Consider the following 26,125-nt stretch of genomic DNA (forward strand, 5'->3'; position numbering starts at 1 on the left):
CTGTGAACTGTGTACGCCCTTTTCTACGTCTACGACCTACGTTCACCCAGCTCTCTCGACCTACCTGTTCGTCATTCTCCCCCCTCCCCGCTTGTGACGTACACATAGTCTCCCTAGAAGGCGTATTAACTCTCTCCTTTAACTCATTGCTATGCTGGATGAGAGCCAGTCGCTCCTCTAGGTCACGAACCTGGACCATGAGTGAGTCAACTAACCCACATCGCTCGCAGACGAAGTCCGACTGGACGCAAGCATCCAGAAGGGCAAACATCTTGCAAACACAACACTGAGCTGGCCCCATAATTACCTAACTCACTATGTCCCCGTCCTTTACTCCCAGCCCAGTATATTAATAGAGAATATTTAAACTTTTAGTTGATCTAATTAATTAACGTTTAGTTAAAACAAAGTGCCGAGTACACTAAAACACTAAATTAACACTTGCGTTAAATCGGTACTTTATTATAAATTATCCGGCAGCGTCAGCGATAACAACCTTTAAATTTTACTTTTAAAATAACCAAATTTACAATTACTTACCCGAGATTAACTTCCTGCTGAACCACGTTTAGCTAAACTAAAGCGAAGTTGCTCTAGGGAGGCCAAAACACCACAAAAACCCTCTCAAAGCAGGCTACTGCCGGAGCGGGAAAAAAAGTGGAAAATGTCCTCCCGGCCCCGACCGGCGACCGAGCAAAGCTCCGGAGCAACTGACCTTTTAGAGTTAATGTTACCGATGTTCGATAATATTACCCGCGGGTGTTTGATGCGAAGGACGCAAACAGAAACGCCGCTCGCACCCGCAGCTGTCGGTAACACTCACAAGGACAGACAAGTACACACGTAAAAATAAGAGTAAAAAATGAAAACAACAACAACCACCCACGTAACCGTGCTGGCACACAAACGCTCAAATATACTTTACAGATAATTCAAATCAAATCAACCGCTTCAACAGGCACACAACACAACACAAGTGCACACAGCAACTACACCACTCCCGATCAGTACAGCCATAGATATATATATAGAATGACTAGATGTCTCGTCTGCGTTGCTGGCCAACGGAGTCGAACGTCCGCATATGGCGGCCATCTTACCACAGGCTGCTCGCTCACCCAAAATATTGTGTTGATAGTAAAACATGTCATTTTTAAATAGCCATAACGTGCTCAATTTTTAACCGATTTTCAAACGGTTTGATTTATTATAAACGTCAAATATGTAGTTATGACACTGAATACTTTTGAATAATTATCTTATGTTCTAAAAAATAGAATAATGTTCTAGAATAGGTAGACTAAGCCTACAAGATTTCCCTTACCAAATATACATCAAGAAACGCTGCATGTTAAAATCCCCACCCTGTACAGTGATGACTATAACACAGCACAAAGAACTAAAGTCCATATTTCCAAATTGTTAATAAAAATATTTTTACACATAAAATGGTAGTAAACAGTTTGTTTAGACATTATAAAGGCACTTTTCAAAGATTTTTGAAGATTTATTAAAATCAATGTTTAGACAGAGGTGTTAGAGACATTTGATGGATTTTTTTTTTTTTTACATTTTCATTAAAAATTTAGCGAAGTAACAAAGGTGTCCCAGTGGTGCTGGTTCTGGTCCTCATCCAGCTGGGCCTGATAAGAGTGGGTTAGCATTACTATAACTCATGATCAGTGGCGGCTGGTGAATGTGTCATTTTCACATACAAACGGAGCATTCTGGTGCATTCGGACAAAATAATAGATAAAAGTTAACATTCTCTCCCTGTGTCTGTATGGGTGTTTGTGAGAAAATGAGAGAGAGAGACAGAGAGAGGGAATGTGATTTTAAAATGGGTGAGTGTGTTACGGCCAATCTATTGTGTTGGTAACTTTACTCATAAATCTATCTACAGCCAAATACGATAAAATACCAATATAATGTGCGCAACCTTTAATGTGTGGTTGTTCAAGACACACTGAAGGCATGATGCCACCATAGGTTTGCAGAGAACTACATACAATATGCACACTGAAGGCATGATGCCACCATAGGTTTGCAGAGAACTACATACAATATGCACACTGAAGGCATGATGCCACCATAGGTTTGCAGAGAACTACATACAATATGCACACTTGAAAGGGGTGGGGTGGTGGAGTGGGGTTGTGAGGGCCGCTGTAACCCAGTGTTCATCCTCACGGGAAAGGGGAGGGTGGGGGTGGGTTGTGAGGGCCGCTGTAACCAGTGTCCATCCTCACGGGAAAGGGGAGGGTGGGGGTGGGTTGTGAGGGCCGCTGTAACCAGTGTCCATCCTCACGGGAAAGGGGAGGGTGGGGGTGGGTTGTGAGGGCCGCTGTAACCAGTGTCCATCCTCACTGGAAGGGGGGTGGGGGTGGGTTGTGAGGGCCACTGTAACCAGTGTCCATCCTCACTGGAAGACCCACCAGAGACCCACATTGGACTAATACCCTTTGAAAAGGACTGATTTGTTGAGTTTCTGTCGCATGTTGTTGCTTTGTAAGCTAAGTGTAGTCAATTTCGCTATGTGGTGTAGCCTTAGCTTAAAAAACAGGGAAACAACTAATGTCAACAGTTTATGGTGGTGGCTGTCTATGCCATACTGTGTTTCACTGATGTGCTCCCCGAGCGCAAACACATCCTCTGACCCAATCCTCTTCCGTACAATGTACATGACCTCCAGCTGTTTGATGGGCTGTGATCGTTTGAAACTCGCTGATGCCTGGCGAATGACCCACTCTGCTGCCCTGACGACCCTCACTGTTCCCTCTGAGGGAATCACCAGGCCTCCATTGTTTTTCAGAGACAGCAGGTGGTAACTCTGGTCCTTGATGGCAGATGCAGCATCTGTCACCAGGCTGGCACGGCAGACATCACAGGACAGCTTCTTCAGAGCCCTTCGCACAACAAATCCTGAAATTTGAGTTAGTATAATAACATCGTAACTTATAATAATAATAATAATAACAATAACAACAACAACAACAACAACAACAACAATCAATAAGAATGGGGAAATTAAGGGGACAACTCTCTTTTTGAACTATGGTCAGATTATTTTCCCACTGATTTGACTATTGGCACTATCGGTTATAGGCTAAATCGACTTTCAGTCAGCCTTTACCTGAAATGTATACGAGAGCATTGTCCACAAGACCATTGAAGCGGACGGGAAGGTAACTGTGGTCATGTACCAATGCAGGAATGTCAGCAAACGGTGAGGGAAGATCTTCTTCTCCTCCTGCTGCAGAGGACATATCTACAGCTGACAGGCTTGTAGAGGTGTCGATAACCGCTGGTAGGGTCTCGGTTTCATCCTGTGCTGTAACATTGCCTCTGCATGGCTTCACAACTCCACAACGGGCCATCAGCTTTCTAAATATATACTTAAACTGGCTGGCATTGGGGTTGTTATTCCAGCCACCTTAAAAAAAAATTAATACACGATATACAGGTATTATCAAACAATTCAGACTGTATCAGTGTAAATGCAGTATAAATTCTGCAAACAGATAGTAAAACACATTTTTCTAAATACTCAAAGTAGTTTGTGACACTTTCAGATAATGTATATGTCTTCAGAAAACATATTTTACCAGAAATGAAAAAACAAACAAAAAAAAAAAAAAACATATGGACTGACAAACTGAAAAATCATACAATGCAATAATACAACAATTTGCTAAAACTTGGTATCACTTAGTGTTGCAGCTGGTAAATATAAATTATGAACCCTACTGGATGCTCTGATGGAGTTAAACAGGAGTTCCAAGTGGTCCTGGCTGAATCTGTAGGTCAGGACATATCGCTGGCCTTCAAGCAGCACAGGAACCATCGATATCAACGTGTCAATGTTTATGATGAAGCCCAGGACAGAGAGGTACCTTCAAAAGCAAATATTGTATTACTAAGATGATTCTGCGAAAACAGGACACAAGAAAGTAGGGATGCAAACTAACAGTATAAAGTAAAAATAGTGAATGCTCCCAAAGCAGCACTTCTCAGGGCAGAAACAAATCTGGGGGGCTTTAAGCTAACTCGTTTGAATCCCGACTTAAAATAAAATCAGTGTGAGGTTTAGGATCCTTAAAATTACTTTTAGGACACTAAACCTTCTTGAACTAATTCAAAACATTACCTGCAATGAAAATTAAAAAAACTGAATACAAGAGAATTGGAACACAGACAAATTTGCAAATTTGAACACATTGGAGAAAGATAGCATCATATGAATAATACATAATACGTACCACTTTATGAACCTGGCAGAGACAGAAAAGAGCATCTTCTGAACTTGATGCAGACAAGAGGACAGAGCATCTGAACTTGATGCAGAAGATAATAGATACAGAAGAAAACAGAACATCTGTTGAACTTAGGTCATGGACTTGAGGGATGCACTGAAACCGGTAGAGTTTTACCTTAGATAGTTTAATGATTTGTAAATTGACAACTTGTACACATCTAACAAAGACTAAAATAAACCCTTATTTTCTAAATCAGCAATTGTAATTTAATTATAATTAAGAATTTGTACTGGGTATTGGTGACTACAAATGGTGTCAGTGCATCACTAATTGAACAGTCACTATATTAAAAGACCTCTTTGTTCGGTAAAGGGGTGTGCCATCCTCGATCTTCAACGTGAGCAAGTACCCCCTGGCTTTTATCAAGAACTCCCTGGTGCTTGTCCAATTCCAAGAACCAAGGGGGGCTTTGAACCCTTTGGCTCTGGGATTGCGACTGTTCAAGATGTCAAACAGCCTGTCTGTTATCTATAAAGAAATATCTAAATTAACTGAAAGCACTGAAAACATCACTATAACTTAGAGTGGATTCACACTTGGTCTCTTTGAACCCTAAACGTGACCTAGGAACAGTTACTCCACACTAAATTAGACTGAATCAGTCTCACTTCAATGTGGAGTCACTGTTCTCAGATCACATTTATGAAAATAAAATAAAATGTTAACGGGTTAATCCCGGAGGCATTCACATTTAGGTTAAAGGGGTTGAATCTCTCAAATGTTGGCAAGAGCAGTAGAATGTTGGGAAATATTTTGGTCCAATCCCTAGCTATATTACCTTAATAAATTCTGTAGTAGCCGCACAGTCTTTGAACTCTGCATAGCCCACTTCCTGCAAGGTGCGGAGCGCCACTGCCACAGAGTTACTTAAAGTCTGAGCAGCCAGGGAGACCTTGATTGAGTTTATAAGGAGAAATAAAGGGCACATTAGCGCTACAAGATACAAACATCATCAAAAAGTATAAAAATACAATAAAGCCCTAGAGCCCATTTCTATTGCAGCCCTCTATACATAAATCATCATGCAGACATACCTTCATCTTCTGATTAGCAAAGTTCACATGCTTGTCTGTGACTCGGTTGGCAGCATGTAGACCACTTTTCTTTTGGACATTGTTCAGCTGAACAATGTACTTCCAATTTATACAGCCACTTATGCTTGTTATTGGGCTGTATGCCTGCAGAATCAGATTTTTTTTTTTTCACTGCACACGTCAACTGTAAAGCACCATATTCTGCATAACTATGTAAACACAATCAAAATGTATAAAAAGCAGAACAGTCAACCTGAGCAGATAGGCAATAATGAGCATGTACCTGCAACATATTGCGTGCCAGCTTCAGCATGTGGCAAGCGTCCATCTTAACAAAAACTTTGTCATGGGTTACTGGATGTGGGAAATGGGTCTTCAAGGGCTCACAGGGGTCTGCTTTTAGGTCGCACCCAAGTTTGGTGCACATACTGACATTTGATGCATGACCATCCATTGTCATGCACACCACCCTTATCTGACGATGATGCAGCTCTTCTAATGCATGTTCTACTAACACTTTCTGTGATTCTGGTGTGAGGGACTTGGTCAAATAATATGCGATTGGAGCTTTCCAATAACCTTGAAGCCCAACCACCATAAACACAAGAACCTCGGAAGCAATGTCAGTCTCATTCAATCGATCCCCCATGTCCACATATCCAAACATTGTTTGTGTCTGAGGATCATGTTGGACGTGATGTTTTATGGACATGGCATCCAGCATCAGAGTGACACGTCCGTATTTGTCCTCATCTTCCTGACGCCGTCTTTCCAGCATGTCCAACACCATTTTATTGAGACCAGGTCTGGCGTCAAGAGAGCTCAGCCACCTTGTATAATTAAAAAGTAGACATTTAACCATGTAGACATTTAAATCACTTACCCAAGCATCCCTATGGTGGACACTGGACATACTAAACATATCTGTAATATGATTATGGTAACACCCATTTGACTTTGGGTAACTTTCACCCGATCATTCCCCAGTTCGCCCCTTTAAACAACATATTTGACACCTTTAATCATCATTGCCAGCCTGTGATTTAACCATTCATGATCATTTTGTATGTAGTGCTTTATGTAATTCAGTGTTAATGTAGACATCATATAGAATACCTTTGCATTGAACTGGGATGTGGCAGGTGAATATGTAGAGTCTCTCTCAGGTAGTTATATGCCTTTGGACCATGCAGATGGAGCGTAAGGGCAAAATCTCTCTGGGCCTTGGTGTACTCTACACCCTGCCTCGACAGGAGATAAACCGGAAGATCTGAAATTCAATTAGCAAAAGTGATTCAGTAGGTCTATTAAAAGTAACTAGGAAGTCAAAAAAGAACATATAATACACAAAATATTCAATGGAATATATATTTTTTTTTTTACCTGAGTAGCATTCAAGCCTGTCTTTCAGCTCTTCGTTGATGAGATTTTTCTCCTTCAGTTCCTCCAGAAGAGCCTGCATGTTGTTCTTGGCCCTCTTCTCTCTCCTCAAGGCATTACTCTTCTCCCGCTGCAGTTTCCTCTGTCTCACTAAGGCCTGTTGCAATTTGGCCTTTATAGCCTTAGGGGAAGCAGGCAATGCATACAAGTGCTCAGTGGCCTGCAGCTTGCGCTCCCGCTTGTGCCTCAACCTCCTCACTCTCCTCTCTGCAGTTGCTCCCTGTTGTATTGGCAAAATAATAACAACTTTTTTTTCAAGAATTCAATCTTCAATTCAATCTCAATTCTGCGAGCCTGAATACATTTTTGGGTTCTACAGTTCTTCAACAAACAACACAACAGCATACTTTTAAGAAATTGTATAGGCTTCTCCACTTGTAAGGCAAAAATATGTGTTGTGGCTCTGGACACAAAATGTAAAGGTTGTCTACCCCTGGGTGTAGTTTCGATGTTCACAAATGTTTATTCATTCTAGTGTAGGAGTGACAGAGAAAGTGAGATAGCCAGTAGTTTTCAAACTTTTTTTTAACAGAGTACCACCTCAAATAATACTGGGCTCATAGACTACTAACACCATCATAGACCTTTCTGGGTACCACCAAGATAAAGGATTTAATATTACAAGTTATTACACGGCTTTTCAGAGGGCTGCAGAAAGTTCCATTCACTTGAATGGGCCTTCCCAACATTCAAGCCTATGTTAAATCTGTAATCTATTTGTTTCTCAGCAAAAGCCACGATGAATGGTAACAAATAGGCTATAGCCTAGGCTATGTAGGCTAAAGAGTCATATCGTGGAGAGTTTATTGTTTCGTTTTGGAAAGTAGCCGTGTAATAAGCGGGATAATGTATAGAACGCCGGTCATTATTGGGAATAAGTCCCTCCGCTGTGTGTCGGGGTCCTGTTCACCCTGTCGGGACTTATTTTCCCAATAATGACCGGCATTCTATACATTATCCCTTACCTATATGATGCTATCATTAGTTGTGACATTTCACTTGCAAATACTTACATCAGGCATCAAGTCCATTGGCAGGTTGTCTTCTAGTTGTCTTGAAGTTGTTGTGCTTCTTATTGCTACTGACTAAAATAAAGTAGTTTTGAGTGTCTAAATGTGCTGTAATAAACAACAAATTGTATACCTTGCAGAAACAAAAACGGATCACATTTAATCACGTGTATATTGATATATCAGTCTTATACACCTTAAATTATTTTTGGTCAGTGATGGACATACCCTTTGAAGATATGCTGGGAAGCTGAAAATGGATGGCACAACACCATCTTTAATCCGCACAGTCTGCCCGGTCCTGTCGAAGTCCTCGGTCTTGAAGTGCTCACTGCAGATCAGTGTCCTGTCAGTGGCAGCAAAACCGTCCCTTCTTAGGGCAACTTCCCACTTCCTCCTCCTCTCTCTGGATTTGGGAAACCTTACAAAAGTGAGAAATGTACCCAGATATATCAATTATTGTCAACATTTTAAATCCATCTTTCCATTTAAGGCCAAGGACACAAGTAAACACCTAGATTATCATATGTTGGGGTAACTGTATGTAAGCATGTATGTATGTACTTCAAGAATAAGATAAACACACAAACTATATTCAAACATTCAGTGATTATGTACGTTAAATAAAATATTCTAAACCTTGTGTCAACAACAATCTAGCAATACTATTATGTAATATGTACATACTTCCACTAAGTAACTAACGATTATCCTAAAAATAATTCATAATATTGTAACATCCTACAGGTGAAAGGTGATCCCTCGGGTTCTCGTTTCGAGACAAACGGCGGTTACAGCAGCCATAGGCGGCACAAAAGTCTGGCATCTTGTCAGCAATTTCCTGTAGAAATCATAATGTAAGACGTTTTAACAAACCAACCAGACAGTAAATTCAGTTAAATCATGTTTATAATGTGTGTATTATATTGAAAAGAAAGCGTAATTCTGCCTCGCCCCAAATTACTGGATAGCTAGTAGCCTAGCTAGGCGTGATACACAACTAAACTGCACGATTAAGTCAGTTTTTTTTTTCGAGGAGAAAAGCTGCGATTTCAACATGTTCAAGCATCCAGAACTATAACCACGTTAATAATGTTTGTAAGAAAACACACAGTTTGTAAATCCATCAAGATTTCAGCGAGATAAGAGTATTAACGTTTGTGCAGGTCACTTACCTTACCTCCGTTTACCTCAGGTTCGAATGATCCCGCCAGAAAGCCAGCCTGTGGTAAGATGGCCGACCTGTGCGGACGCTCTAGACCTCGTCATAACACATCTAGTCATTCTATATATATATCTATGAGTACAGCAATCCCAGCAATCCCAGCAGCCTCTACAGCAATCCCAGAAGCCTCCTCCTGATGATTTTTTTTGATCTATGTGTCTGTTTTCCATGCATACATTTACATTATTCATTCTTACATTGTATATTTCTCTTACTGTTTTTTCCACATGCTCCCCAACCAAGAATGTTATTTTTTGCAAATTAAACGATTTAAATGAAAAACCTGAACCATAACCTTTCAATAGTCTTTATTTAGTAAAAAGCTTGCAATACAGTATATGTGCAACTCAAATTTAACTACTGGCTAAATAAAACTTTAGATATTAAACAATAATATGCAGTTAAAATATATACGATTTGGAAGATAGGAAATAAAGTTACAGGAGAATTAGGCTACTGTTTTAAAAAATGACAAATTAAAGATACTGAGGTATATTATGCAGCAAAAGATGACAGGAAAAAATATTATAGGAGAATAAAAAAGTGGCTGAAATGTAATTTCATAAAATTGTTTTTCATATTTTGCCAGGCAGGAAGGAGGCATTACTGAAAGAAGCGCTGGTCCAGCCTTTTCTTCACCCCCTGAACCCAGTGAGCTCCGGGATCGACACACACTTCATTGCCCTTTTTGGTGTGAAATCCGAAAATGAAAAAAAAATGACATGGGTCTGTTTGTCACTTGTTAGAATCCTTCTCCATATATATCTGATCCTGAAATACAAGTCAATTCTGTTATAGACATTTTGCACACAACAAACATTAAATTCCAAAGCAGTAATACTTCAAAACAGTACATGAATAAAGTAAATATTTACTTAATTCCAGGTTTACTGCAGTCCCCTCTGGTCTCTTCATATCCAGCTATCAGGTCCATCCTCAGTCTTCCAGAAAAGTATGTAAAACAACATTTTTCTGGTGTTTTGGCTTCTGGATAGACATGAAGAACAGAAAATGTATGTATAGGCTACATACAAAATATATACAGCTACTCTGAATATAAACATAAAAAATAATGCACACCAAAAAAACTCATAGTTGGGTCTGTTACCTGGTTCCCATTTAATGAATCTTAAGTCCTGATAAAAGCTGTGAGATGCTGCAGACTTACTAGGAGCCAGAGTGGAGGACAGCAGCACTGTCATCAGGAGGAAGAAGGCAGAGATCTGATCAGGACTTCATGATTCCACTGGACGTTTGTGAAGATCAGCGTCGCTTCTGCAGCTAAACTGAGGCCAGCAGAGTTGAACCACGACCTTTTATAGGGGTTGTGTGTCTGCAGGTGGCTAGAGGGGGTGGATGGAAGATTAAAGAAGAAACATTTAGCATTTAAAGCACCAAAATGAGACTGACCACAAAGAAGACGACGGGACAGAATTTTCTGGGACTGACGTCACATGGTGTCACGTCCGGGCAGCGAGCTGGCGGTCAAGTCGGCACGCAGAGCCATGACTCAGGACAGACGGGGTTTATTCCACAACAGGCAGGCAGGAACACGTGGGCAAGACATCAAACGTGACACTACATCAATGACAAATCTAGGGATGCATTCTGGGATGCATTTTCTCCCTTGTCGTGTCCGGCAGTTTAGCAAGCAGGATGTTAGTCTGGGTGCCTTATTGTGCCAACACTTTTATTTTGCCAAGTGGAGCTTCGGATTTAAGCTCCTCTTGTTACTTGAGGTATACTCTTTATTAATCATTTTTATGTCAATGCGCCACAAAGACTGAGCTGACAGGGGGGGTTAGTGGGAAAGAGATAGAGAGAGAAAGTGAGAAAGGAGAGAAAGGGGTGAGAGACAGAGGAAGTAGAAAAATAAATAAATACATAATAAAAATAAAAATAAAATAAGGAGGGGGGTCAGAGAGAGAGAGAGACAGGGAAAGAGAAATAATACATAACAAACAGTAGAACAAAAAGGAAAGAGTAATAAGAGGACAGCTTCTGCATCTTGCTGCTTTACACCGTATCATCACACCAGCTGCTGTATCTGAAAGATAAGATCCAGGGACACACACAAACAGTATACACACAAAGAAACCAGTGGTACCATTATGACATGGGAATGTGCTTGTGCCAGTATCTGCTTCTGGAATTAAATACGTTAATACCAATGAAAGAAAATAAATATATATGCATAAGCAGACCACCAGGAACACTGTCTAAATATCGTTGTACCCATATCTGCATCAGAGAGGAGGGAGTGGAAGCCACACACCAACTTTCACACACACTCTCACACACACACACACCCAGACAAGGGGAAAGAGGGATAAAATAGGGGAAGAGAGCCCTAGGCTCTCTTGTGTGTGTGCGTGTATGTGAGTGTGTGTGTGTGCCGCATGTCTGTGTGTGTGTGCATTCTAAGTGTATGTGTGTTGATATGAAAGTGTGTGTATGTGTGTGCGTGTGCATATGTACGTGTATGTGCGTGTGTGTACGCATACGTGTATGTGTGTGTGTACGCATATGTGTATGTGTGTATGTTTGTGTGTTGTGAGTGTATGTATGAGTGTGCAGGTTAATATGGAATGATTCCCAGTGTGTGTGCGAGGCCACAACAACACCGCCCTGGGGCCCGCAGACGGCCGGGAGAGCCCCGACGGGTCACGGACCCAGCCGCCCCACAGCTGCCAGGTACCCGGGCCCCCGCCACCGGACGGCTGCGCGCCCACCCAAGGAAGGCAGGGAAGGAGGCACCGGGCGCCCCCCATACTGGGTGTTTCCTATACAGAACAGCAGATATTAACATTGGCCGCATTGCATGTTTGCTATTGGCTGTTTTTCAAACCAAATGGAGCCACCTGACTGAATCAGGGGTAACTAACCTTCTAACTAAGCTATACTTGGTAGATTCTACCGTAGTCTGTGTTGAAGCCAAACTGAGCCTTAATAATTAAAGACATTCAGGCGGTTAGGTGAATGTGATATAAAAATGAATGAAGCCTGACCAGGGCTGGGAATTAACTGCAGAGAGGTCTGGCTGTCAAGTGGCCCTAACAAGCATTATTTCTGTGTGAGATTCAGAAACTGCATCTGCATTTGTGCCTCTTCTGGCTGAAGTGTCCCAGTGGAAACCAGCAATGATCTGCTCATTCCATGTCGTCAGAGGGCCAGATGAAAATGGTGTATGCAGGCTACATCCGGCCCAGAATGATTCTGCTGACTGGGATGAACATCCCAGCAGCTGACTGGAAATAATTCTTGTAAATGTCTGGTAGATAAATGTGTAACTTGTAACTTTGTCTTCAGCTTTCTCTCGAGCTGCCAGTGAATAAAACCCCATCTGGAGTGTCAGAGACACACTCACCATCTCCCCTCATAGCTTCACCTGTGTCATTACAGCCCCCCAGCTTGGCCCTACCACCCAAGCTTTCCTGATCTAGTGCCCTCCCTGACAGACACTCCTTCTCATAGGCCAATCCCTTCTGTTATCAAAGGCCCACCATTGCTCGTTGCTTCAGTCCATATGCCACATATGTAATTTATTGTATAATTCTTTGACACCGCAAGGACTGCACCTAATTTCTTTGTACATACTACAATGACAATAAAGATATTCTGATTCTGATTCACCATGTTCACTCACGACTGCACACCCATCCACTCCTCTAACACTACAGTGAAGTTCGCTGATGACACCCCCATAGTGGGACTGATATCAGGAGATGATGAGTGGAGGGTCAACACCTGGTCCTCAACGCTACTAAAACAAAGGAGATCGTTGTGGACTTTAAGAGAGCCAGGAAACCAAGGATTGTGGAAGCCTGGCTCCTGAACCTAGATACAGTTTATATCAGCCGCCAACTCAAGAGGACCAGCAAAATTATCAAGGACTTAACCCACTAAGGTTTGTCCCCCTTCCATCGGCCAAGAGATTGAAGACCATCAGGACATAGACAGAGAAACAGCTTCTTCCCCACCCCCCCCCCCCCCCCATCCCCCCAACACCCCCCCCCCCCCCCCCCCACACACACACACACACAAACCTGTACTCATATCTTTGTGGAGATCGTCCATTCATTTCTATGGGCAAAACCCTAATTCCGACCATGACAACCTTAACCCCTACCCAGCCCTAACCTTAACCATAAGTAACCAAACATTGGCGGAGAAGTGAGACAGTCTGGCTACAGCTGTGTGGGAAAAGTTTTTTTAGGCTTGTCATTTGGGCAGCATTTGCCAGATAGCAGTTTTTCCACATACAGTAAGACGTCTCTGGGGAGGAAGAGTCCAATCAGTCCAAACTCCATCCAGCCTGACTCACTGAGCCTGTGCAGTGTGTGTCTGACTGGTGTGGAGGTTCAGTATCTGCTCACTCTCAGACAGCCTGTATGATTGACTGGCCCAGCTCTCAGATGCTGAGGTCCTGCTGGCAGGTTCACTGCTTCCTCTATCAAAGTGAGCAAAGAAGTTGTTGTATTTCTCACGCACTGGGGCGTCCCTTTGGATGAGGGTGGAGAGCTGTTGCATTTTTAGTCTGTGACAGACTTAGCAGAGATTGCTGTTCAGATGTAGTTCTGAATATTTGTATTTTACCTTCTTGATGCCTTTTTGAAAATTTCCATGAAATCACAGTTTGGCTGCTCCCTGCGTTTTGAATAGCCTACAGACAACCTTATTAAACAGTTCAATTCAATTAAATTCAATTCAATTTTATTTATATAGCCAGGGTTCGAATTACGGGGGAGCTAAGGGGACCTGGGCTCCCCTGAAAGCCTACTTTGAGACATTTAGGGGGAGCTCTAAAACACTTTCCATTTTTTGTGTCGCATATAGATTTTGATTTTCTGTACATTAAGGTTCCTGAAATAAATGATGATATTAAAAATGTGTCAATGTTGTGTGTTTATTCGCTCATTACAGTACTATTTCCGAACACTATTTTCCGCTGTCTCCTGCTGTGACCATCCATGCGTGGCGGCGCTGCACTGAAATTACCGTATTTTTCGGACCATAAGACGCACTTTTTTCCCCCCAGAAGTGGGTGGAAAAAGTCCCTGCGTCTTATGGTCCGAATATTGCTCTGCTCACGTGCTTTAACCTTCTGGGTTCGAGTGCATTGTACAGCGTACTTTTCGCGTCTATTTCAGTTTATATCTCACTGAAATCTTAATGTAGAATAATGAAAAAACGCTGGCTTCTGTCTTTTCAAAATTACGTTAAATAAAAAAATAAATAAAAAAAATCAAACCATGTCACCTTACTTTGTTTTACCTGCATCGGGGGCGTGTAGTACCGCTGTCACCCGAAGATCGCTATTCACATTCTAAATAGCCGCATTAGCGCGTATTCAAATCGCATTCGCATGGTAATTTGCTGAACAACGCAGCGGTGAAACGCGATCTAGATACATCCCCATCAGCGCCATAAAAGGGGGGAGGGATGTGGCCAGGTAAGGATGGTTGACATAAAATATTTTAGGACACTATTTGGTTCAGAATTTTTTTTTCTTCATTTGCACCAGCTACAACTAGCTTGCCGGTGTTACCGCCGCTGCCGCCGCTAAAAGTTGCTTCTAGTGACAGCACCAGCACCGAGGATAGCGAGACTTTGGCGCCAGAAACCACCGCTGCGACCTGCAGCGGACCAGGCGATCATGCAACACCTTTCAACTGGACAACAAAGCAATGGAGTGAGTGGAGAATCAGGAATACATGGCTCTACTCCAAAAATCAGAAGTTAGGATGTACAGTATGCATGGAGGCAAAAAGCCTGTTGCTCGCCGAAAGAGCAACGGGAGTACATCTGTCAGAGGAATGGATGAATGGAGAGGTCAGCAGCGAGTCACAGAATAACCTGCGGAAAAAGATTTACAAGCATCGGGACAGTCACCGACCCTCAACATCCTGGGTTACAGGACGGAAAGCAAAGACAGAAGACCCCAGGCCTCTGTGGTCACTTCTGATTTAAGGTAAGAATCATGGAATTACTTACTTGATCTGTGCGTTTGTGAGGATTGGCCCTAATCCTATTTAATATTGATGTATTTTTTTATGATTGTTATGTGAGTTATTCTGTTTTCATCATGATTTGCATGATGTAGGCCTAAGCGCGGTTGATTCAGAACCGTGGACAGAGCTGTTTGCCCTAACACTGACAACACTGACTGACGCTTGCGTTTTGAAGTAAACGGTTTACTAAGTAAACAATAGGTTTACTGTAAACCTATTGTTTTAAATGCCCGAACATGCACCAAAAGCGTTAAAGTCAGTCAGGGAGGATCGGTAAATACGGCTTCCCCGAAAGCCACTTTGTAATTCGAACCCTGTATATAGCGCATTATCACAACATTACATTGTCTCAATGCGCTTTACATTTCTGCCTCGTAAGGACCCCCCATTGAGTAAGCCAAAGGAAAAACTCAGATGAGTCAAACAAAGAAGATGATATGACTAAGCTAATACAGGGGTTGAAATATAAGGTTTGCAAGGCGTCCATGTCCTTTTTTATTGCAAAATTGGCAGTGCAGGAGTTACATAAGTAATAACAATAACTCTTTGAGAAAGCAGAGCACCATGAGCAATTAGAGTTAATAGCCTTGCTTAAGTCAGTGTTTCTCAAGCCAGTCCTTGGGGCCCCCCAGACGGTAATTATAATAATAATACATTTTATTTATACTGCATTTTACATTACCAAAAATCTCAAAGTGCTTACAGAATCAAAAAGCAAAAGAAACAAAAAGGACTTATCAAGACTAAGATTTTAAAAGAAAGAAGATTAAAAAAACAATTACTATGAGAAGGTTTAATAACTTTTAAAACTGTCAGTAGATTGCGATGCCCTCAAAGTGTCAGGGAGAGCATTTCACAGACGAGGAGCAGCAGCACAGAAAGCCCTATCCCCCATGGTGCTTAATCTGGTTCTGGGTATTTGAAGTCGGTTTGAGTAGGAAGAGCGAAAGGAACGAGTCGTGGTTTGTGGAATGAGTAGTTCTTTGAGGTAGGGAGGGGCATTTCCATAGATACATTGATGGGTGAGAAGAGAAATCTTATATTCAATCCTGGTGGAAACGGGAACCCAATGAAGTGAATGCAGAATGGGAGTGATATGTTCATATTTCCGTACTCTCATCAGGATCCTGGCTGCAGAATTTTGAATGTATTGAAGCCTCTGGAGACTCTTGTTAGGAATCCCAATGAGAAGAGCATTGCAATAATCCAGTCTGGAGGAAACAAAAGCATGGGTCAACTTTTCAGCATCTGGTAGAGTGAGAGTAGGTCGGAGTTTGACAATATTACGAAGATGGTGGAAGGAGACCTTGCAAAGGTGATTTATATGAGATTCAAAGGTGAGGTGGGAGTCCAGTTTAACACCAAGGTTAGTGACTGATGAGGAAAGAGGAATATTATGACCGGAGAAAGTGATACTGGTTATGGATGAAGATTTAACCTGGTGGGGGGTACCTATCATGATGGCCTCAGTTTTAGAACTATTTAGCTGGAGAAAATTGTGGCCCATCCACTCCTTTATCTCCTCCAAACAGCTGACCAGTCGAGATGATGATGATGACAATGACTGAGACGGTCCAGGTTTTTGCTCCCTCCCAACTCTCAGTGAACTGAGAGAGAGCAAAAACATGGACTCGATTCACTGATTCGAGAGACACTGGCTTAAGTACCCAATGGTGAAATGACTCTCATAATCTTAGGATTGGAACCCACAACCTTCTGATCACAGGCACAGCATTCAATTGAACACCTCATCCAGATATTCAACACTTAATGCACGTCAAGCGATTAGTGGATACAAATCTCTCATAGTTTTGTAGAAGCAGAACAAGGAACAATAATTAGCTAGAAATATTAAATCATACTGTTAAAATGGCACATTTTTAATCGGGAAAGCATACTTATGGTATCATGGATGACATGTTTGAATAAGTTGTGTTAACTCTTGTTTCAGGTCAGAGAATCCATTGTCATATGTTACAAAGACACAGGAAACAAGATTTCAATCACTTATCAACTATGGGGTCAAACCCATCCCAGAAGGCACCTTTCCACGTTTTTGGACCCAGTAGAGGCCTGGAGTAACCAGAGGAGACTCACATGACATGGGGAGAACATGCAGAGTGCAAGTACCTGCAGGAAGTCATTCTGTACCTGGATAACTGCTATTACTGCTGTAAGTACGATCATTAGCAGCTCTTAGCTGACTGCAGTAATTGTTTGTTTGATTGGACGGTGAACCCAGTATATTATGTGCTGTTTGATTTAACGCATGTATTTGGTGATTTTCATATTCATGTATCATCCTTTAAAGCAGGGGCAGTCTGTTCCTTAGGGCGACCAGACGACGCACGACCAGAGTGGGAAAGGGAGGGAATTATCTACCACACCGTTACTCTAATGTAGACAGTTACTCTAGCGTAGACAGTTACTCTAACGTAGACAGTTTGCCTTGCATCTGAATATCATAGTCCAATCAGCATCAGGCCATGTTCTGTGGAGTACTCTGTCATGTTAAGGCATTTTTTTTCAAACTGCAGGCACTGTATTGTACTCTGTATGGGTTCGAGAAGGGTTTGCACTAATTTGGCTTTATCAAATGCAATCTGCTTTATAACTGGGGCAGCCTGCAATCTGTCACATTCAAGGTCAACATGACTAACGTTACCTCAACTCAAATGACTTGATTGAACTTAATGACTTGATCATGTCATTAATAGAAACATGTCCAGCTGTCACCTACCATGCTGGCACAGATAGTCCTGGGTGCAGCCATGTGGAACTCAGGCCCACCTCAGCACTCAAAGCGAGCCATACAGTACAATGCAATGATTGTGACAGACAGATACATGTGTGTGTCGTTAGATCAGTTGGAGGAAATGTGCTGTTAAGAGACAAGCAGATTTTTCTCTCTCTTTATTAATGTGGTCTTAGTGATGCCACAGGTCATTTAAAAACTGTAAATACTGTAAATGTATGGTAGTTGAGTCTGTAGTGTGATTATGATGTGAATTGGCCTGATTTTCTGCTGACCCACCCACGCTGTGATTTCTGGCTCTGCTATTGGTCGTCATAGCAGAGCCGGCCCAAGGCATAAGCGAACTAAGCGGCTGCCCCCTGGTGGCCACGGGGCCCCCAAGAGTACATGAAATTACATCGTTTTTTTATTTGAATTTTTTTCATTTATATATGTGTAATATTTCAGTTGATATCATATTGGTAATGAAATCCATTATTCAATTAAAAAAAACAACGCAATAATATTTTAACTGGCTGCTGCAGGATGCATGCACAGTTGGAGTATGACAGCCGTACGATGCCTGAGTTAAGTTAACTTAAATTCATTGAAGAAGCAGCGTCACTGCAGCAAAACAACTAATAATGTCACAAAAAAGGACATATCTTTCTGGTGCAGAGAAAAGAAAACGGAAGAAATCAGAGGAAGAGAAAAAACAGCAAGATAAAGGTAAGTTAAAAAAATGAGTATAAACTAAACGAGGCTAAATTGCAAGCTAATGTTGCTTCTTCCGCTTAGCGATCACCAGCGGCAGCTAACGGCTCGTCAATTCATGCTCGTGCAAAGGATGAGACGGACAAAAATTACCGATGAGTAATAAAAAATAAGCTTCTGTTTTATAACTTTGGTACTGATAACAGTTTAACATTACTTACACTGGACTGGCCTAAGTTTGGGGTCTGTGTTATTATATCATTATGTCTTAATGTTTTAGGTGTACAGATGGCTCGCTGCGGTGCCATATAGGTTGATGTTAAAATAACTGTTGTTTGTTGTTATTGGTGTTATCTCCGGATAGCCTGCACTCTCCATCTGCAGAGCGGAGCTTTTCCAAACTCAAACTGATCAAAAACTATTTGAGATCTTCCATGGCCCAAGAAAGACTGAGTGGACTTGCACTAATTAGTATTAATAACATAATTGCCCATTAGATATCTTATAATGATATCATAAACGACTTTGCCTCCAGAAAAGCAAGGAAACACAAATTCTAAGGAAAGTGGAATATTGAGGTGGAATGTAAAGTTGAGTTAGTTTGTCTTTTCATATAAAAATATCCTGTTTGTATTTGACTAATTTGTAGTTCTTTGGTATTTAGCTTTATATTTTATTATTTATTATATTGTAGTTGATTGTATTGCACTTTTTAAATGTTGCAAAATTTTCTGATCAAAAGTAATTAAAGTGGTTAACGTTAGCCTTATATTTTATTATTTATTTTATTTGTGTTGATTGTATTGCACTTTTTACATGTTGTAACAAAAAAAAATTAAAGTGGTTAAAGTGTTTACAGTAAGAGCATTGTCTACTAGTTTATTTTGCCACTTTTCAGTACACCACATTAAGTATGCCAACTGGTACTGCAAGACTTTGAATCTTAAAGTGCAAATTAACACCTGACTGCTCCTGTGGGTTTGCTACTGTTACAATTGAAGATCATAGCAAGGGGAAAAACATTGGTATGATGTAAGCAACACAGCTACAAAAAAATAAAATTTATATTGGGTGTGTTAGATTTATAGTGTGCGAATAATAAAGGATTGACAATAATTAGTCATATTGGTGGCACAGAGGGGCCCCCAAATAAAATTCTGCTTAAGGCCCCCTGAAGGCTTGGGCCGGCCCTGGTCATAGTAATGAGAATAAATTGATGAAGACCGAATCAGATTATTGTGAGAGCAAGGACTTCACTCAATTTTATGCAATTAACAGAAAAGCAGGTATCGCTCTTCATGATGAAGGTTTTTTTGAGTGCAAACTGATAGATGACAATTTATCTGTTTATAACCACAGTAGATTGGTCAGTCAATGTAGATAATAATTATAAATTTTGGACATAGCTGTCCACAATCACTGTACAGCAGGGGTCACCAACTCCGGTCCTGGAGAGCTACTATCCAGCAAGTTTTCTATCCTACCTGGCTTCTGATGAGCCACACTAGTAAATACCAGGAGCAGGTGTGTTATTCTGACATCTAGTGGTTACTGGTGGTATTGTTTCACTGAGATGACCAAAACAAATATTAATTGTTCAGTGCAGCGTGAAAATATCATGTTAGCTAGCTGACTAATTTGAACAATGCAATGTAACATTTGCCTGATTAGTTAGCTGTTAATTTACCTATTAAAAGGGTCACCTTAGTCATCATCTTAACAATCACCCCCGAGAGAGATTTGGCAGGAGCTGCCACTGCTTCAAAGCTGCGTTTTAGAGATTGTTCCTATTGTCACAAAATGTAAGGATGACAGGTCAGCATCCATGAGCTCAGCTGACTGATCCCCCAGGTACATTTTCCAAGGGCTCGCAGTTTCAGTCTCCTTTAGCCGACAAAACTCTAGTTGAATAATCTTAATCAGGGACTAACATTACTTCACCACACATAGCGTACGATTCTACTAGTGTGTGTGTGTGTGTGTGTGTGTCTGTGTCTGTGTGTGTGGGGGGGGGGGGTGGGGTGTTGGGAAGGTGCCCGTTTTATTTTTTTACCCCTACCCTTCAGACAGTCTAAGTCGTCCATCGCTTCTAAGGCTGCATTGTCTTTCACAAGCACATCACTGGAGGTTCTGGTCCATTTGAATGGGGGGGACATCAATTAGATTTTTGCATTTTAAAATGAACCGTTAATGTGTAATGAGGACTCTAGATGTTTTTTTCAAAATTACAAATCACTTTGTAATGAACACCTACAGTAGGTCCAAGTCATGAAGCTATAAAATGCAGGTGCCCCCCCCGGCCCACCCAGAACTGCCACAGGAGCAGATGATATAGAACAGGATACATTACAGCTACACTTGGCTGACTTTCACAGATTTGATCCTTTTGAAACACTGAAAGCACAGAGGGATCTACCAGTACATGTGGATGAACCTGAGTTTCAAGGCCCTTAAAAGTGACCATTATGGACTCATTCCGATCGATCCTCTCATTTTCTATAATATCGTCAGTCAGCAGTATTTGAACAGATTCATGCACTTGATTAAATTAATCCAATGCCTTTTGTAGAACCAATGACTCCAGGGCTGTCAAACGTCCCATAACTGACCGTGAGACACTCACAACTGGGTCCAATCTCATTCTCTCACACTAAGCTTGTATTTTCTCCTGCAAATTTTACAATTAAACCAAAGTGTTACATTAACCTCCCTGAAATCATGGCATTGGTGCTGTAGAATGCTGCGTGTGTGACAAGAGCTACCTGCACATTCGGGCTGTTTTCTATGGAACCAAGTACATAATCTAAAATATACAATCCAAATATACAATCTAAAATCTAAAATATAGTGCAATGGTGAGTGTAATGGCGAGGATGTACAGACTAAAGTTATTTGTACAGTAAAGTGAACATGTGCAGTATATGTGCATTCCAGTACAAACGAACGTAGTATACAGAAGGACCAGAGTTAGTTTGAGTTGAGAAGCCTTATGGCCTGGGGGAAAAAACTCTTCCTGAGTCTCTCTGTCCTGGACATCAGGCAACGGAACCGTCTGCCTGAGTTCTGCCTTTTTCGTGTGACTTACTCATAAACAGGTGCCTCGCCTTCATTATTAACTCCTGGTTAAATAGCCTTTACAAACAAACTTATTCATTATACCTGTATGTATAAGCTATAGGCGACGCAGTTTGCGTTAACTGTGTCTTACCCGAAGCTGCTTTAAATTTACCGAGTGGCTACTTAATTTCGACTCCGAGATCTTTGGAAGCGTAGATCCCTCCTGGAAAAGGGCACTTACACAAACTTCTAAGCGATCGTCAGTAATGGTCCAAAAACTGTATCCCCCTCCGCCAGAAAAACATGCCCCTCCCCAATATGACAAATGAATTCATATTTAAATAAGGTTTGGGACCTACAGTATATACGATATAGCAATATACAGGCATTTAGAAAGACAGATTACATTTAGGCATCATTATATATACAAAACAGGCTATATTTTGTCTATTACAAGCTTATCAAATAAAATAAAGATATGCAATTTAAAAATGGTTCCAACACTGTGTGTTACAAGTATAAGGAGGTTGTATCAGTGAACAGAAGGTCGCTGGATTGAATCCTAGACAATTCACTGGCATATCTGTTGGGTCCTTAATCCCCCAAAATAAATGGCTGACCCTGCGTTTGTACTCTAACATTTGATCTGCGTTTGTGCCCCAAACAGAGCAAGGTGAGATATGTGGAGACTAAGGGATTCCAGTGATCCTGTACTTGTGCAAATGGCAAATAAAGTATCCCTGCTCCAGGGGCACTGCACACTGTACACTGTCTGACCCTGTGCTGTGACCCCCCAAGCTTACGCTCAGCTGCATATATGTGTCTGTGTGTCTCATGGATCCTGCCGATCAGCTACTCTGGCATTTGGCGTCCAGTGAGACTGACAGAAGGGGATCCATCATCTGGGACGTCAGCCACCCAGCTCACACCCCCTTAACACTCCTGTCCTCTGGAAGACACTACCGGTGCATTACCTCCCCCCCCCCACCTGTTTCAGGGACAGCTTCTCTACTCAAGACAGTGACCAAGAGAGTGGCCTGCATCTGTCCCCCCCACTGCATTGTACTGCACGTTGTTAAAATTCCACTTCTGCACTTTATTAGTATTTATTACACTGCAGCCAGTTTCCATCCCCATTGCACTTCTTACATGTTTGCTCACTCTCATACTGCACTGTCTTGTCCTGCATCACACTGCTATTTGTCCCACTGCTCAACCCCCCCCCCCCCCTGCAACTGTGGTATAAGAATTTCACTGTGTTCCTCTGCACACTTGTGACAATAAAACCTGAAACTTTCACACAAAGGAATCGAGGGAGAACCATGCAGAGTGAGAGACACAAGTTTGTCTTTTATTCGTCTATAATCATCTTGTAACTGTCTTACACATCTGGGGGAAATCTCACTGTTGAACATGCTGTTTGCTGTGTTAAACTGCAATGTACTGCAAAGGAATCCATCTTTGCTGAGGATTCAGCTACCACTCAATCTGTTACAAAAACTGATTTTTAAAATAAACTGCATTAAATTACAAATCACCTTTTTCATATTTAAGTATGGTGATGTTCAGGGACACCAAAAAGGGGGGTGGGTGGGGGGGGGTTGCAGTTAGGATGATTACAGGGGCCCTGAAATGCAATTGGTCTGGGTTAGGGGCCCAAAATCTCTAATGACATCCGTAATGATGCTAAATATTAGTCCATCACTAATAGATCTGAAAGCCTGCATGTGTGACAGTTTACATGTGTGTGTGTGTGTGTGTGTCTATCTGTCTGCCTGCCTGTTCATCCCACTACGGTGTGTCCCAGACCGGCTCCACTTTCCTCTCAGCTCTGCAGTTCCTGCTCTTCAGCGCCCCCAGCCTGAGCTCCAGCGACATGACATCGCCCACCCTTTCCTCCATGTCTCGCAGCAGCACGCTGTTCCCCAGCAGCTCGCTTCGTTGGCGCAGCCGCAGGTTGTCTGCCCGCACCCTGTCCCGAGCCCGCTTGCCGCATGTCAGAGAGTCACGTGACCGTGCCACCTCCATCTCTGCCAGGTCAGCTGCAAGTGCCATCTGCACCCATCGCAGCTTCTCTGTGACGTGCACGCACCTGCGATCTTGTCGCGCAGCAACAGAATCTCTGCGACTCGCTCGACCTTACCGCTGTACGTCTGGTTCTCCAGCTTCAGCTGCTCGAAGTCGAGGATGTGCAGCCCCTCCGCCAGCCCCTTCTTGGCAGACAGTGCTCTCTCACCCTTGGCGATGCCGCCTTCAGCTTGATGTTCTCCAGACGCACACGCGCCAGCTCCTTCTCCTTGTGCCGCTCGGCTGCCTGGATCTGCTCCATCTGGGCCTTTGCAGATTCCTTGCCCAGATGCCAGGCCAACGCTGGTCCTGCCACCTCCTGCTTCCGGGCCTGGAGGACCTGCCACTCCAACTCTGCCTGGCGAAGGCTCTCCTCACCCGAGAGTGTCTGCCTAGTTAGGAGGTGGGACTCCTGTTTCCTTCTGATCAAACATCTCGCTGTGCAACAGCTCATCTCCAACCTCTTGGTCAACCTCAGCTTCACTGGTGCCCCTGGTTTCTGGCTCAGCGCTCTCTGATGTTCTTAGCTCATCCTGTTCTTGTTTTCCAAAAATTTTAAATGAGGAAATTCTGAGGTTATTTGTTTCAAAAGCATACAGTGGCATGCAAAAGTTTGGGCTTAAAATGTCTGTTAAGTCAGCAGAAGATGAACTGATCACCAAAAGTATAATAATAAAGTTAATGATGACACATTTCTTTCATATTTTAAGCAAGATTAAATTTTATTTCCATCGTTCACAGGTACAAAATAACAAAAAATGTAAAGGGTCTGAAGCAAAAGTTTGGCCAGTCCAAGATCAGCCCTTAGATAACGTTTACGTTTAACTTGTAAAATTAAAATAATTAATGCTCACCAAGCAGGAGAAGGCTACAGGAAGATAGCAAAGTGTTTCCAGATAGATGTCTCCTCAGTTCATGATGTTATTAAGAAATGGCAGTTAACAGGAATGATGGAGGTCAAGAAAACTTTCTGAAAGAACTGCTCATTCAATTGCTATGAAGGCAAATAAAAAGCCCCATTTGACCGCAAACGACCTCCAGGAGGATTTAGCAGACTCTGGAGTGGTGGTTCACCGTTCTACTGTGCAGCGACACCTGAACAAATGTAACCTTCATGGTAGAGTCGGCAGGAGAAAATCTTTCCTGTATCCTAGCCACACAATTCTGCATCTGAAGTTTGCAAAGGAACATCTAAACAAGCCTGATGCATTTTGTAAACAAGACCTGTGGACTGAAGAAGTCAAAATAGAACTTTTTGGCCACATACCAAATTCCAGGAACAGAACACCAGTCCAACTATTAAGCATGGGGGTGGATCGATCATGCTTTGGGCTTGTGTTGCAGCCAGTGGCACAGAGAACATGTCATTGGTAGAGGGAAGAATGGATTTGAATAAATATCATGCAGCAAATTCCAGCAGCAAATAGTTGAAGTTAAAAAGAGGATGGGTCCTACAATAAGATAATGATCTAAAACACACCTCAAAATCTACAATGGAATACCTCAAGGTGAAGGTTTCGCCACGGCCCTCAGTCACCCGACTTAAACATCACTGAAAATCTGCGGATACATCTCAAAAAAGCAGAGCACGCAAGACAACCCAAGAATCATGCAGAATCAGAAGCCCTTTGCAAGGACGAATGGGAGAAAATCCCCCAAATAAGAACTGAAATATTGAAGGATTGAGTGTAGATGAAGATCTAAGAACATCAGAGCATAATATTTGAGTGTAGTTCAAATATAACAAATTCATATCTTTTAAGTGCTGAACTGAACATATTTTTTGGCAAGAATTTACTTTAAAAGTTTGATTACTTAAATGTTTTCAGGTGATCTGTATGTAGGAGGGGCTGTTCTGGTGAGGCTGGGTGTGGTCGGGGTCTGATGTGGGCGTGACACACACATAGAGAATGGATACATTTATATTATGCTAATTGCATGATTCTCTAATAGTCTTTTTCAGATGCCCACCAAGTACCAGAATGTTGTTTTATAATTAAAATACTGATAAAAGAATTAAAACTCAATATATTCAAGTATAATACGCTGTAACATTTTATATGACTTGGAAAATGACAGAAAATAATTTTACAAATGAATTAAAGTCGACCCGGCGGCCCAGAAGGATAAGCGGTTTGGAAAATGGATGGAAGTAAGCTCAAGTGTAATAAAATTCATTCATCATGTTTTGCCAGGTGGACAGGAGGCGTTACTGCTGATCCAGCTTCTGCTTGACCTGCTGAACCCAGTCATCTCTGGGATCAACACACGCTTCTTTACCCTTTGTGGTGTAAAGTCTGAAAACTGAAGGGAAAAAAATGACATGGTTCTGCTTCTCACTTGTTAGAATCTGTCTCCATATGCATCTTACCGTGAACTAAAAATTAGTTCTGTTATAGATTTTTTGCACACAACAAATATTAAATCTCAAAACAGTAATAGTTCAAAACAATACATGAGTAAAGTTAATATTTACATAATTCCAGGTTTAATGCAGTTTTTACGGGTCTCTACATA

General features: G+C 41.9%; 4 long non-coding RNA genes across 7 annotated transcripts in view; 1 reads left to right on the forward strand and 3 right to left on the reverse strand.

The window, feature by feature from the left end:
• Positions 1-5,107: 5,107 nt before the first annotated feature.
• Positions 5,108-6,030, reverse strand: LOC140593558 (uncharacterized). Its single transcript, XR_011993948.1, has 3 exons — positions 5,634-6,030; positions 5,351-5,494; positions 5,108-5,208 (listed from the first exon to the last, which is right to left on the reverse strand). It is a non-coding gene; the product is annotated as an uncharacterized lncRNA (long non-coding RNA).
• Positions 6,031-6,798: 768 nt separating this feature from the next.
• LOC140593578 (uncharacterized) overlaps positions 6,799-26,125 on the reverse strand; it is a 44,493-nt gene continuing 25,166 nt past the window's right edge. The window contains exons 2-6 of one of the 4 annotated variants that reach the window (XR_011993978.1): positions 8,981-9,023; positions 8,546-8,641; positions 8,029-8,221; positions 7,804-7,875; positions 6,799-7,010 (exon numbers count right to left, since the gene is read on the reverse strand). This is a non-coding gene — a long non-coding RNA (uncharacterized lncRNA). Of the gene's footprint in view, positions 7,011-7,803; positions 7,876-8,028; positions 8,222-8,545; positions 8,642-8,975; positions 9,102-26,125 lie in introns of those variants that run through there. The other 3 variants (XR_011993977.1, XR_011993976.1, XR_011993979.1) reach the window with 3 other exon arrangements.
• On the reverse strand, positions 9,392-11,211 carry LOC140593581 (uncharacterized). The gene is made up of 3 exons (XR_011993983.1): positions 10,194-11,211; positions 9,901-10,012; positions 9,392-9,796 (listed from the first exon to the last, which is right to left on the reverse strand). It is a non-coding gene; the product is annotated as an uncharacterized lncRNA (long non-coding RNA).
• On the forward strand, positions 17,105-19,243 carry LOC140593572 (uncharacterized). Its single transcript, XR_011993970.1, has 3 exons — positions 17,105-17,209; positions 18,449-18,499; positions 18,849-19,243. It is a non-coding gene; the product is annotated as an uncharacterized lncRNA (long non-coding RNA).

This window comes from Paramormyrops kingsleyae, chromosome 12 (genome assembly GCF_048594095.1).
Source record: "Paramormyrops kingsleyae isolate MSU_618 chromosome 12, PKINGS_0.4, whole genome shotgun sequence".
In the NCBI taxonomy this organism is placed as follows: Eukaryota; Metazoa; Chordata; class Actinopteri; order Osteoglossiformes; family Mormyridae; genus Paramormyrops; species Paramormyrops kingsleyae.